Raw genomic sequence first — 12,848 nt, forward strand, 5'->3', positions numbered from 1 at the left:
AAAAACGGAAAAAATCCCCTGAGTGCAGTAAACTGGTGACCCCCGCGATCCTGCCATTGTTGTCTGGGTTTTGTTTTTATAGATCTGATTGTAGAGGACACGATTCTGCGTTGGAGCGCTTACCGGGCGACATTAGATTTCCTTCATAACTTATTGGTTTTAAAATAAAATCTGAACTTCAATAAATCAAGGCAGAATCAAAATAAGTTGTTTTTTTTTTCCTTTTTAGCATATTTTTGTGTTTTATTATTTTCGGACAATGGCACGTGCAGCAGGAACAAATACGCCATATTGTTAGGTTTCTATTTACATTTTGGGAAAGTTTAAATAATTATTATATAGTATATAATATACTATATATATATATATATATATATATATATATATATATGATATATATATATATATATATATATATATATATATATATTTTTTTTTTTTTCACTTCTCAGTGTTGGAGGAGCTGAACCTGCGAGCACATGACAGCGCTCGCCATCACGGCGGTAATAACACGGACGCCGGCTGCCACGGAACGCTGCGATCACGAGACCAGGGGGCGATGGGCGGCGTGCTGGTCCGACTCACAGCCACCACCCTAGCGGCTGTAATACTTGACCGCGACATTTAAGAGATTCCAGTGATGTGATTGGAGCCTGATGGCATCAGTTACTCTGAGCTGGCAGCGGCCTATTACAGAGCGGGCTCAGCTCCTGAGCCGCCTTCATATAGGATATGTACGGGCGATAGCCACCAAGGGGTTAATAGGGTTACACAGAATAGGTTTAGGAGGACACGTATGGAGGCAGATCTGTGTGCATGCAGCATATGAGGATACAAATAAAATAGCACATGTCTCCAATAAGAAAAGACGTTACATTCAGAGTGAGCTTCAGACCGGGCGCAAGCAACTGCAAGAGCGCGAGGACGTCTCCGGTGCGACGGTGAGAGCCCAACACCCAAGCAACAGCGAGACAACGAGGACATCTCCGGTGCGACGGTGAGAGCCCAACACTTGAGAAACAGCGTGAGCATGAAGACGTCTCCGTTGCGATGGTGAGAGCCCAACACCAAAGCAACAGCGGGAGCACCTGGACGTCTCCGGTAAGATGGTAAGAGGATGTTTTTTGAGCCATGGCGAGCACAATTCCAGAGAGATAGCAAGACCACGAGGACATCTCCTGTGTGATGGCGAGAGGACGTCTCCGGTAAGACATCTTCTGAGCCAAAACCAAGGACAGTTCCCGAGAGATAGCGAGAGCGCAAGGACGACTCCTGAACCATGGCAAGGACGATTCCTGAACCATGGCAAGGACGATTCCCGACAAATAGCGAAAAGGAAAATACCCAAGCGATGGTGAAAGGACAACTCCAAGAGACAGCGCGACAACTCCCCGAGCGATGGCAATAAGCGACGTCCAGGTCCATGGATACATGTGACCACTGTGAGGAATGATTAATACGAGTGGCGTCTCTGGATCCGGCTCTCCCTGACGCATGAGAAGTTCCCGTGGAGGAAAGCACCAGGTTTGTCTTCCGATCCCCGTGGAATATAGAAGAGTCCGGACATGAGGACTCTGCGGCAGTCCAAAGCGGGGGGTGGAGGTCCGCAGGTGGAGGGGCTCGTCCATCTCCCATATCACATTCTCAGGACATGATTAATATCCTCCGTGGCTCGGAGTCCAGGATCAGCGGCTCTCCGGTGCGGCCACTGCCACGTATCACAGGATTCCTTCACAGTTTATTAAAAAAAAATCCGCAACAAAATGTTAAGAACAAAAAGGTTATAAAAAATGTCCAAGTAGAAAAAAAAAGGCAAAAAGTGATGGCAGCGGAGAAATGCGCAGAGCGGTCAGTGCAACGTGTCATCTGCACCGGGCACTGGAGGAGGATAATACACATCTGACATCGCTGATCCGGAGCGTCCTCACTGGGGGGAAACACGACGAGACCCTCCAGGACAGAGAAACCACGAGCCTGGGGAGGGAAGAGTCACAGGTTATAACCAACAGCAATTTCACTGCCCCCCCCTGTATAATTGTGTGCAGCTGCAAACACAATTATCTGCCGACCCCAATATGACACCCCCCCTGTAATAAACCCATAAATCTACATGTCACAAAACCACCGGGGGGGTCACTCAGAAATCCCCCGCGCTGGCTACCAGTACGTCACAATCGGGGGTAACAAGTGGGGGGTCACCCCTCCTTATATACCCTCCGACCGACAGACAGAGCACGTGACGCGCGCTCTAGCGCCCCTCTTATAGTCGGGCCAATTATGGAATTGCCCGACAATAAGCAAGGATGGCCGCTATACTACTTATGCCGATTATTGAAGGGTCCCCGGTGAGAGTAGGGTATATATTCCCCCGACCTCCGCGGGCGGAAATATATAAAACCTCCCTGAATCTCACTGGCCTCCCCACAATAATCCTTGGCACAACTCGCTGCCACCAACCGCTTCACGGTAACTATTAGCCGAACACACAGACGTGGGATTCAAGATCAGATAACAGAACAGCCCAAGATTAATTATATAATTTAATCAGCCTAAAGCACACTAGAACTACAATATATACAATAGGGAATCTACAGAATATACATATGTCAGAGTACAGTTACAGATAATGCATGGTTTGCAAACAGGTATGCAATTCAATCAGTTACCTTGTGCGTCTGGCCAACAGGGGGGCGCTGTAGACCAGGTTTCTAGGAACTCCCGCAGATGTTTCCTGCACGTGACCCCCAGCGAAAGAACCTTGGAAAATGCCGAAGTAGGGTTATCAACCTGGGCAAATCCAGGTCCCCCTCCTACCTTCGTGACCTCACAGGGAGCACTGCTCCACCCCTGGCTTGAGTTATGGACAATATCCCAACATGGAATATGGGCCATAACTTTTCCTGGGAGCGTCGTAGGCGGACGCCAATGCTCTCATTGTGACAGTTATGAATTTAGCTACAGAAAGGGGACTCATGACCTGTCTGCCAGTTCCCCATTGGCTGATATCACGCCTGGGGCATTTCCCAATGTCCTGCTCCCATAAAAAGGGTGTGCCAGCATCGTCCGCATGCGGAGACACCATTTTTATGGTTGCCATATTTATCGGAAATATGGCTTGCGAGATATGAACCATTTTTACTGGAGTCGTTCTGTCTGGCTATTTCCAGAGCCTTGCTAATTAGATAGCAGCTCCTACTACAGGGTGACGGCAGGGAGTCATCTGTGTCCATTGTTCCCACACCAACCTCATCTCCATATCACAGGACATGGCCATGGAGGTGTAAGTGGAACACTGAGAACAAGAAGGGAGGGGGCGGCACTGCCAGGGATGTGATGAGGGATTATGACTGGAGTCATAATTCATCTTCATATCCGGGATTTGCCTCACACCTCCCCCGTTTGAGGGCGCTAGGGGGCAGCACACTCCGGTGTTCCCCCGTGCGCCCGTCCGCGACCCTCTCCTTGTCGGGACAGCCCGTCTGCCGTTACCGTGGTCATGGCCCCTTTTGTGGCGAATGGTGAAGTTGTATTGCTGGAGCGCAAGGCCTCCATCGCAACAATCGCCCATTCGTCCCAGAGACGGTGTGCAACCAGCTGAGGGGATTGTGGTCCGTCTCCACGATGAAGTGGCGCCCGTATAGATAGGGTTGCAGACGCTGCAGGGCCCACACTATGGCCAGGCACTCCTTCTCCATCGTGGAATAGGCAACTTCCCTTGGTAACAGCTTCCTGCTCAGGTACAAGACTGGGTGCTCTTGGCTCGCAGAGTCCACCTGGCTGAGCACCGCACCGAGGCCGAAGTCACTGGCGTCGGTCTGTACTACAAACGGCCGCGTGAAGTCGGCTGCCTGTAGCACGGGCGGGCTGGACAGGGCGTCCTTTAGGGCCCGGAAGGCTGTCTCGCAGTCCATTGTCCAATCGACTGCAGAGGGCAGCTTCTTCTTGGTGAGGTCCGTCAAGGGCTTTGCCAGGCTACTATAGCATGGAACAAACCTCCTATAGTACCCAGCGGTCCCCAAGAAGGACATCACCTGCTTCTTGGTCCTGGGGGTGGGCCAGGATGCGATGGCTTCCACTTTCTCAGGCTCGGGCTTCAGTGTTCTCCCACCTACCCGGTGACCGAGGTACTGGACCTCGCTCATGGCCAGCTGACACTTTCCCGGCTTGATGGTCAAACCTGCCCGGTGGATCCGCCTGAGCACCTGGGCTAGATGCTCTAGGTGGTCCTCCCAGGTGGGACTGAAGACGGCAATGTCATCCAGGTACGCGGCCGCGTACCCTTCAAGTCCCTTGAGCAGGGTGTTGACCATCCGCTGGAAAGTGGCAGGGGCATTCCTCATCCCGAATGGCATCACCGTGGACTCGTACAGTCCAAATGGGGTAATAAAGGCAGAGCGTTCCCTGGCCTTGCGAGTCAGGGGGATCTGCCAATATCCCCGGCTCAGATCCATGATGGTCAGGTACTGAGCCCCGGCCAACTGATCGAGCAGGTCATCGATGCGTGGCATTGGGTACGCATCGGCGACCGTGACCGCATTGAGCCCCCTGTAGTCCACGCAGAACCGAGTGGTTCGGTCCTTCTTAGGGACGAGGACTACAGGCGAGGCCCAAGCGCTGTTGGATGCCTGGATCACCCCCAGCTTCAGCATCTCGTCAATCTCCTGGCGCATGTGTTGCTGCACCTCCAGGGAGACCCGATATGCTGAACGCCGGATCGGGGGATGATCCCCAGTGTCCACGTGATGGACAGCCAAGTCAGTCCTTCCGGGCTGGTTGGTAAACAACCCCCGGAAGGGGTGTAGGGTGGCCCACAGCTGGGACCGTTGGTCCTCCAAGAGCTGGTGGCCAACCTCCACATCCTCAATGGATCCGCCTGCCCTAACCTGGGCTAGCATATCCAAGAGGGTTTCCGCTTCTCCCTCCTCGGGCAGGTTGCACACGGGGAGCGCACATGCCTCCCGCTCATGATGTGCCTTCATCATGTTCACATGGAAGGGCTTCCGCCTTCCACGGGCAGGGTCCAGGGTGACCAGGTACGTCACAGGGTTGAGCTGCTGGTACACGAGGTATGGGCCTTCCCAGGCTGCCTGAAGCTTGTCCTGTGGTACGGGGACCAGTACCCACACCTTTTGACCCACTTGGTAGGTCCTCTCACAAGCGTTCTGGTCGTACCAACGCTTCTGATCGGCCTGGGCTTGAGCCATATTGTCGTGTACCAGTTGCGTCAAGGCCTGCATTTTGTCCCGGAAGCGCATGACATACTCGATAACCGACACTCCAGGGGTGGCCAAATCCCCTTCCCAAGCCTCTTTCACCAGAGCCAGGGGGCCCCGCACACGTCGCCCGTACAGGAGCTCAAACGGTGAGAATCCTGTTGAGGCCTGTGGAACCTCCCGGTAAGCAAATAACAGGTGTGGGAGATACCGCTCCCAGTCACGCCCATGGGAGTCGACCAACATCTTAAGCATCTGCTTTAAGGTGCCATTGAACCGCTCGCACAGGCCATTAGTCTGTGGATGGTACGGGCTGGCCACCAGATGTCGCACCTGGACCTGCTTACAGAGGGCCTCCATCAGCTGGGACATGAATTGGGTCCCCCGGTCAGTGAGCATTTCCCGGGGAAAACCCACTCGGGAGAAAATCTCCAGCAATGCGGTGGCCACCTTGTCAGCCCGAATGGACGACAAGGCCACTGCTTCTGGGTACCGGGTGGCATAGTCCACTACCGTCAGTATGAAGCGTTTCCCGGAGCTGCTGGGGATGGCCAGCGGGCCGACCAGATCCACAGCCACCCTCCTGAAAGGCTCATCGATGATTGGCAGAGATACTAGTGGGGCTTTGGGGTGTGGCCCCGCCTTCCCCACTCTCTGACAGGTTTCACACGAACGGCAGTAGGCAGCCACATCGGCCCCCATTTTTGGCCAGTAGAAATGCTGGTTTAACCTGGCCTTGGTCTTAGCGATCCCTAGGTGTCCGGCCATCGGAATCTCATGTGCGATCCGCAACAACTCCGTCCGGAACGGATAGGGTACCACCAACTGTCGGTCCCTGGGCCACGCCTCCGGTGAACCCTGCTGGACCGTGGCCCGGTACAGCCGTCCTTGGTCCCAGACCACTCGCTCCGGGTCCGAGTCCGAGGGAGGCTGTGCCGCCTGCTCCTTAAGAGCTTTCAGGCTGTCGTCAGCTTCTAACGCTGCCTGAAACCCCTGACTAGATGTGGCCAGAATCGACGAGACTGTCACATCTTCGGTCAGTACCCCGGGACCTGTGTCCTGGCCTCCGCCTGACTCGGCTGCCACTTGGTCAGAAGGGGAAGAGCTATCGGACCTCCGGGAGGCCCCTTGGCTTCCAGCACTCCCACTGCGGGTGACAGCGGCCACAGCCGCTGCGACCGTGGGTCGTGCCTGCTCCTCCTCCGTTCCTGACCAAGTCGCCGGTTCAGGTAGACCGACCTGGCTTCCTGACACCCCGGTTGTGGGGGAACCATGCACCGAGATCTTACCTGGGAGCACTTCCGCTCCTGGACCGGCCCCAATCTCACCTGCCTGTTCCCCTCCTGCAGCAACAGAACCCCGCTGTGAAATCTCTGGGGACCCCACATTTGCTGTGGTAGCCCCCACCCCACACACTGGTCCTCCCCCTGCAGCACCCTGCTCTCTGCTTATCCCTGCAGAGGGCAACAGATCCCAGCTCACAGGCTGATTACTTGTAGAGGCATTGTCACACCTTTCTCTGACCCCCTCCCCTGTCACAGCTGCAGCTGTGTGTGTGTCTATGGTGTCTATGCAAGCAGAAATATCAGAGTTCACTCCCTCCTCCCTTACATCATTCATAGATAACACATTAACATTGTCCGGAGGCATGTCAGTACTGGCTGAAGGTTCAGCCCTTGGTTGGGGCCCAAACTGGGAGGTTATCTGCCCCAAATCTGTCCCAAGTAGCACGTTTGCGGGGATCCGATCAGTTACCCCCACCTCCCTCACCCCTCGCCCTGCGCCCCAGTCCACATAAATGTCAGCAACAGGCAGCGCCGGGTCAATGCCTCCAATCCCGGAGACAGCGAGGGTTTTTCCAGGGATCAAGTCTTGGGGGGACACCATCTCAGGCCGCACCAGAGTCACCTCCGAGGCGCTGTCTCGCAGTCCTATGGTCACAGACCGGCCGACGGTGACAGGTTGGAAGCTGTCCAGGGACCTACCACCACCCCCACCCACACAATACACCTTGGGCGGCCCTTGGGACGGGGACGGAGCCGGGGCCTTGGGACGCTGAGGGCACATGGCCTTGAAGTGTCCAGGTAGGTTGCACTGGTGGCACCGTCTTGGTTCTGCCACGGGCCTGGAGAGGGGAGTTGAGGGGGACACCCCCTGCAGTCTAGGGGCAGGTGGGGCAGTCGCAGAATTCATCTTACCCCCTCTCCAGGTGCTGCTGGTGGCTGCTCTCCTGGCTTCAGGAGCCCGATTGTTGGTGTAGTCATCGGCCAGGGCAGCTGTAGCCGTGGACCCCTTTGGCTTCTGGTCTCGGATGAACTGGCGGAGATCCTCAGGGCAGTTCCACAAGAGTTGCTCCGTGATGACCAAGTCCAGGATCTCTGGTCCGGTGGAAAGCTGCAGGCCTTGGGTCCAGTGGTCGGCAGCTCGGGCAAGTGCCCGCCGGTGGTCAGCCCAGGAGTCCTTTGGTCCCTTCTGCAGGGTCCGGAACTTCTTGCGGTAGGACTCCGGAGTGAGGTTGTACTGTTGGATCAGGGCCCGCTTGATGGTGTCGTAGCCCTGATCTGCCTCAGCAGGCAAGTCCCCAAGGATATCCAGGGCCTTACCCCTTAAACGGGGGGTCAGGTATTTGGCCCACTGGTCCTTGTCCAGATGGTGCTGCAGGCAAGTCCGTTCAAAAGCAGTCAAGAAAGAGTCCAAGTCTCCATCCTTCTCCAGCACTGGGAAGTCCTCAACACGGACCTTTGGAAGTTTGGTGTCTTGAAGGTCACGTGTGGCTGATGAGGGCTGGAGCTTGGCTAGATGCAGCTGGTAGTCACGGTCTGCCTGTCGCTCCGCAGCCTCACGCTCTGCCTGGCGCTCTTCACGCGCTGCTTGCCGCTCCGCAGCCTCAGCATCACGCGCTGCCTGCCGCTCTGCCCTGCGCTCTGCCAGGAGTTCCTTGTAGCCCTTCTGGTCTCCAGCCTGGAGAAGGGCCATAGCCATTTGAAGAAGGCTATCCGAGCCTCCCAGGCTCGGTGGAATGGCACGTGGTGATCTGCGGCCCGCTGCGGAGCCTGGTGATTCACTGTCCATTGCAGAGCGGAGGGCTGGCATCTGGCTCGTTGAGGACCCTTGGGTGAGCTGCTCCTCATCTTGTCCAGCAGTGCCAGGTTGTGCAATGTCCTCTGCAGAGCTGTTTTCTGGCGTCGAGCTCCTGGAGGACTCGTGGGCAACCTCCTCATTACTGTCCACAGCACCGTTCTCCCTCTCTTCGGCTCCTGCTTTAGCATTGGCCAGTTGCCTAGCTCTGCTCCTGGTGCCATCAGCCATTCTTGCAGACTTTTGGTCACTGACACAGAACTGACACCTGATGCCTCCACACACCTTACAGTATCTGCACTCTGACACTCTAGTGTTGAGCTAGTCTGAAGACCCCAGCAGCCACAGCTGCTGCAGGCAGTCTTTAGTGTCTGGGAGTATGGGTCTCACACTCACACACACTATTATCTCGATCCCACCGCTATGCCACCAATATGTCACAAACCACCGGGGGGGTCACTCAGAAATCCCCCGCGCTGGCTACCAGTACGTCACAATCGGGGGGTAACAAGTGGGGGTCACCCCTCCTTTATACCTCCCGACCGACAGACAGAGCACGTGACGCGCTCTCTAGCGCCCCTCTTATAGTCAGGCCAATTATGGAATTGCCCGACAATAAGCAAGGAGGCCGCTATACTACTTATGCCGATTATTGAAGGGTCCCCGGTGAGAGTAAGGTATATATTCCCCCGACCTCCGCGGGCGGAATATATAAAATCTCCCCGGATCTCACTGGCCTCCCCACAATAATCCTTGGCACAATTCGCTGCCACCAACCGATTTACGGTAACTATTAGCCGAACACACAGACGTGGGATTCAAGATCGAGATAACAGAACAGCCCAAGATTAATTATATAATTTAATCAGCCTAAAGCACACTAGAAACTACAATATATACAATAGGGAATCTACAGAATATACATATGTCAGAGTACAGTTACAGATAAAGCATGGTTTGCAAACAGGTATGCAATTCAATCAGTTACCTTGTGCGTCTGGCCACAGGGGGGCGCTGTAGACCAGGTTTCTAGGAACTCCCGCAGATGTTTCCTGCACGTGACCCCCAGCGAAAGAACCTTGGAAAATGGCCGAAGTAGGGTTATCAACCTGGGCAAATCCAGGTCCCCTCCTACCTTCGTGACCTCACAGGGAGCACTGCTCCACCCCTGGCTTGAGTTATGGACAATATCCCAACATGGAATATGGGCCATAACTTTGCCTGGGAGCGTCGTAGGCGGACGCCAATGCTCTCATTGTGACAGTTATGAATTTAGCTACAGAACGAGGGGACTCATGACCTGTCTGCCAGTTCCCCATTGGCTGATATCACGCCTGGGGCATTTCCCAATGTCCTGCTCCCATAAAAAGGGTGTGCCAGCATCGTCCGCATGCGGAGACACCATTTTTATGGTTGCCATATTTATTGGAAATATGGCTTGCGAGATATGAACCATTTTTTACTGGAGTCGTTCTGTCTGGCTATTTCCAGAGCCTTGCTAATTAGATAGCAGCTCCTACTACAGGGTGACGGCAGGGAGTCATCCTGTGTCCATTGTTCCCACACCACCTCATCTCCATATCACAGGACATGGCCATGGAGGTGTAAGTGGAACACTGAGAACAAGAAGGGAGGGGGCACTGCCAGGGAGTGATGAGGGATTATGACTGGAGTCATAATTCATCTTCATATCCCGGGATTTGCCTCACACTGCCATTTACTCTGTTCTCATTTTATTGGTTTGTTGCAAAAACATATTCTCCAAATTCACCAAAAAATGTCACTGGTACTGACTCCTGCAGTGTGAGGAGTATCCGGCCCCTCAGGACCAGCGCACTTAGTGGAGCCCCTCTGGCTGTTATGACCGGCAGCAGACGTGACGCTTTCCTGAGGAACCTCAGGCCAGGCACATTTTGGTGTTTCTAAGAGTGTGATCTCTACTTCTTACGTTTTGCACCAAAAGGAAGGACGAGGCAGTGAGAGGCGGCCGTCACCAGCAACATTGCCGGGAGGAGGCAGTGAGAGGCGGCCGTCACCAGCAACACTGCCGGGAGGAGGCAGTGAGGGGCGGCCGTCACCAGCAACACTGCCGGGAGGAGGCAGTGAGAGGCGTCCGTCAGCAGCAACATTGCCGGGAGGAGACAGTGAGGGGCGGCCGTCACCAGCAACATTGCCGGGAGGAGGCAGTGAGAGGCGGCCGTCACCAGCAACATTGCCGGGAGGAGGCAGTGAGAGGCGGCCGTCACCAGCAACACTGCCGGGAGGAGGCAGTGAGAGGCGGCCGTCACCAGCAACATTGCCGGGAGGAGGCAGTGAGAGGCGGCCGTCACCAGCAACATTGCCGGGAGGAGGCAGTGAGGGGCGGCCGTCACCAGCAACATTGCCGGGAGGAGGCAGTGAGAGGCGGCCGTCACCAGCAACATTGCCGGGAGGAGGCAGTGAGAGGCGGCCGTCACCAGCAACATTGCCGGGAGGAGGCAGTGAGAGGCGGCCGTCATCAGCAACACTGCCGGGAGGAGGCAGTGAGAGGCGGCCGTCACCAGCAACACTGCCGGGAGGAGGCAGTGAGAGGCGGCCGTCACCAGCAACATTGCCGGGAGGAGGCAGTGAGGGGCGGCCGTCACCAGCAACATTGCCGGGAGGAGGCAGTGAGAGGCGGCCGTCACCAGCAACATTGCCGGGAGGAGGCAGTGAGGGGCGGCCGTCACCAGCAACATTGCCGGGAGGAGGCAGTGAGAGGCGGCCGTCACCAGCAACATTGCCGGGAGGAGGCAGTGAGGGGCGGCCGTCACCAGCAACATTGCCGGCAGGAGGCAGTGAGAGGCGGCCGTCACCAGCAACACTGCCGGGAGGAGGCAGTGAGGGGCGGCCGTCACCAGCAACATTGCCGGGAGGAGGCAGTGAGAGGCGGCCGTCATCAGCAACACTGCCGGGAGGAGGCAGTGAGAGGCGGCCATCACCAGCAACATTGCCGGGAGGAGGCAGTGAGAGGCGGCCGTCACCAGCAACATTGCCGGGAGGAGGCAGTGAGAGGCGGCAGTCACCAGCAACATTGCCGGGAGGAGGCAGTGAGGGGCGGCCGTCACCAGCAACACTGCCGGGAGGAGGCAGTGAGGGGCGGCCGTCACCAGCAACACTGCCGGGAGGAGGCAGTGAGGGGCGGCCGTCACCAGCAACACTGCCGGGAGGAGGCAGTGAGGGGCGGCCGTCACCAGCAACACTGCCGGGAGGAGGCAGTGAGGGGCGGCCGTCACCAGCAACACTGCCGGGAGGAGGCAGTGAGGGGCGGCCGTCACCAGCAACATTGCCGGGAAGAGGCAGTGAGAGGCGGCCGTCATCAGCAACATTGCCGGGAAGAGGCAGTGAGAGGCGGCCGTCATCAGCAACATTGCCGGGAAGAGGCAGTGAGAGGCGGCCGTCACCAGCAACATTGCCGGGAAGAGGCAGTGAGAGGCGGCCGTCACCAGCAACACTGCCGGGAGGAGGCAGTGAGAGGCGGCCGTCACCAGCAACACTGCCGGGAGGAGGCAGTGAGAGGCGGCCGTCACCAGCAACACTGCCGGGAGGAGGCAGTGAGAGGCGGCCGTCACCAGCAACACTGCCGGGAGGAGGCAGTGAGAGGCGGCCGTCACCAGCAACACTAGTAGGAGGAGGAAGCAGTCACTGATGTCTACAGTGAAGCATGGCGGGGGCTCGGTGATGTCTACAGTGAAGCACGGCGGGGGCTTGGGGATGTCTACAATGAAGCATGGCGGAGGCGTGGTGATGTCTACAGTGAAGCACGACAGGGGCTTGGGGATGTCTACAGTGAAGCATGGTGGGGGCTCGGTGATGTCTACAGTGAAGCACGGCAGGGGCTTGGGGATGTCTACAGTGAAGCACGGCAGGGGCTTGGGGATGTCTACAGTGAAGTATGGCAGGGGCTCCTTGATGTCTACAGTGAAGCATGGCAGGGGCTCCTTGATTTCTACAGTGAAGCACGGTGGGCGCTCGGTGAGCTCTACAGTGAAGCACGATGTGGGCTTGGTGATGATTACAATGAAGCATGGCGGGGGCTCGGTGATGTCTACAGTGAAGCATGGCGGGGGCTCGGTGATCTCTACAGTGAAGCATGGCGGGGGCTCAGTGATGTCTACAGTGAAGCATGGCGTGGGCTCAGTGATGTCTACAGTGAAGCATGGCGTGGGCTCAGTGATGTCTACAGTGAAGCATGGCGTGGGCTCAGTGATGTCTACAGTGAAGCATGGCGTGGGCTCAGTGATGTCTACAGTGAAGCATGGCGGGGGCTCAGTGATGTCTACAGTGAAGCATGGCGGGGGCTCAGTGATGTCTACAGTGAAGCATGGCGGGGGCTCAGTGATGTCTACAGTGAAGTATGGCGGGGGCTCAGTGATGTCTACAGTGAAGCATGGCGGGGGCTCAGTGATGTCTACAGTGAAGCATGGCGGGGGCTCAGTGATGTCTACAGTGAAGCATGGCGTGGGCTCAGTGATGTCTACAGTGAAGCACGGCAGGGGGCTCGGTGATGTCTACAGTGAAGCAAGGCGGGGGCTCGGT

The 12,848-nt window shown here is 56.4% G+C and overlaps 1 protein-coding gene across 2 annotated transcripts in view; it reads right to left on the bottom strand.

Moving 5' to 3' along the window:
* Positions 1-1,385: 1,385 nt before the first annotated feature.
* Positions 1,386-12,848, bottom strand: part of LOC142280667 (uncharacterized) — a 103,515-nt gene continuing 92,052 nt past the window's right edge. For both annotated transcript variants that reach the window (XM_075332767.1, XM_075332766.1), the window contains one exon: positions 1,386-1,974. The gene's annotated coding sequence lies outside the window, so the exon portion shown is untranslated. The remainder of the gene's footprint in view (positions 1,975-12,848) is intronic.

The sequence above is a fragment of the Anomaloglossus baeobatrachus genome, chromosome 2, assembly GCF_048569485.1.
Source record: "Anomaloglossus baeobatrachus isolate aAnoBae1 chromosome 2, aAnoBae1.hap1, whole genome shotgun sequence".
In the NCBI taxonomy this organism is placed as follows: Eukaryota; Metazoa; Chordata; class Amphibia; order Anura; family Aromobatidae; genus Anomaloglossus; species Anomaloglossus baeobatrachus.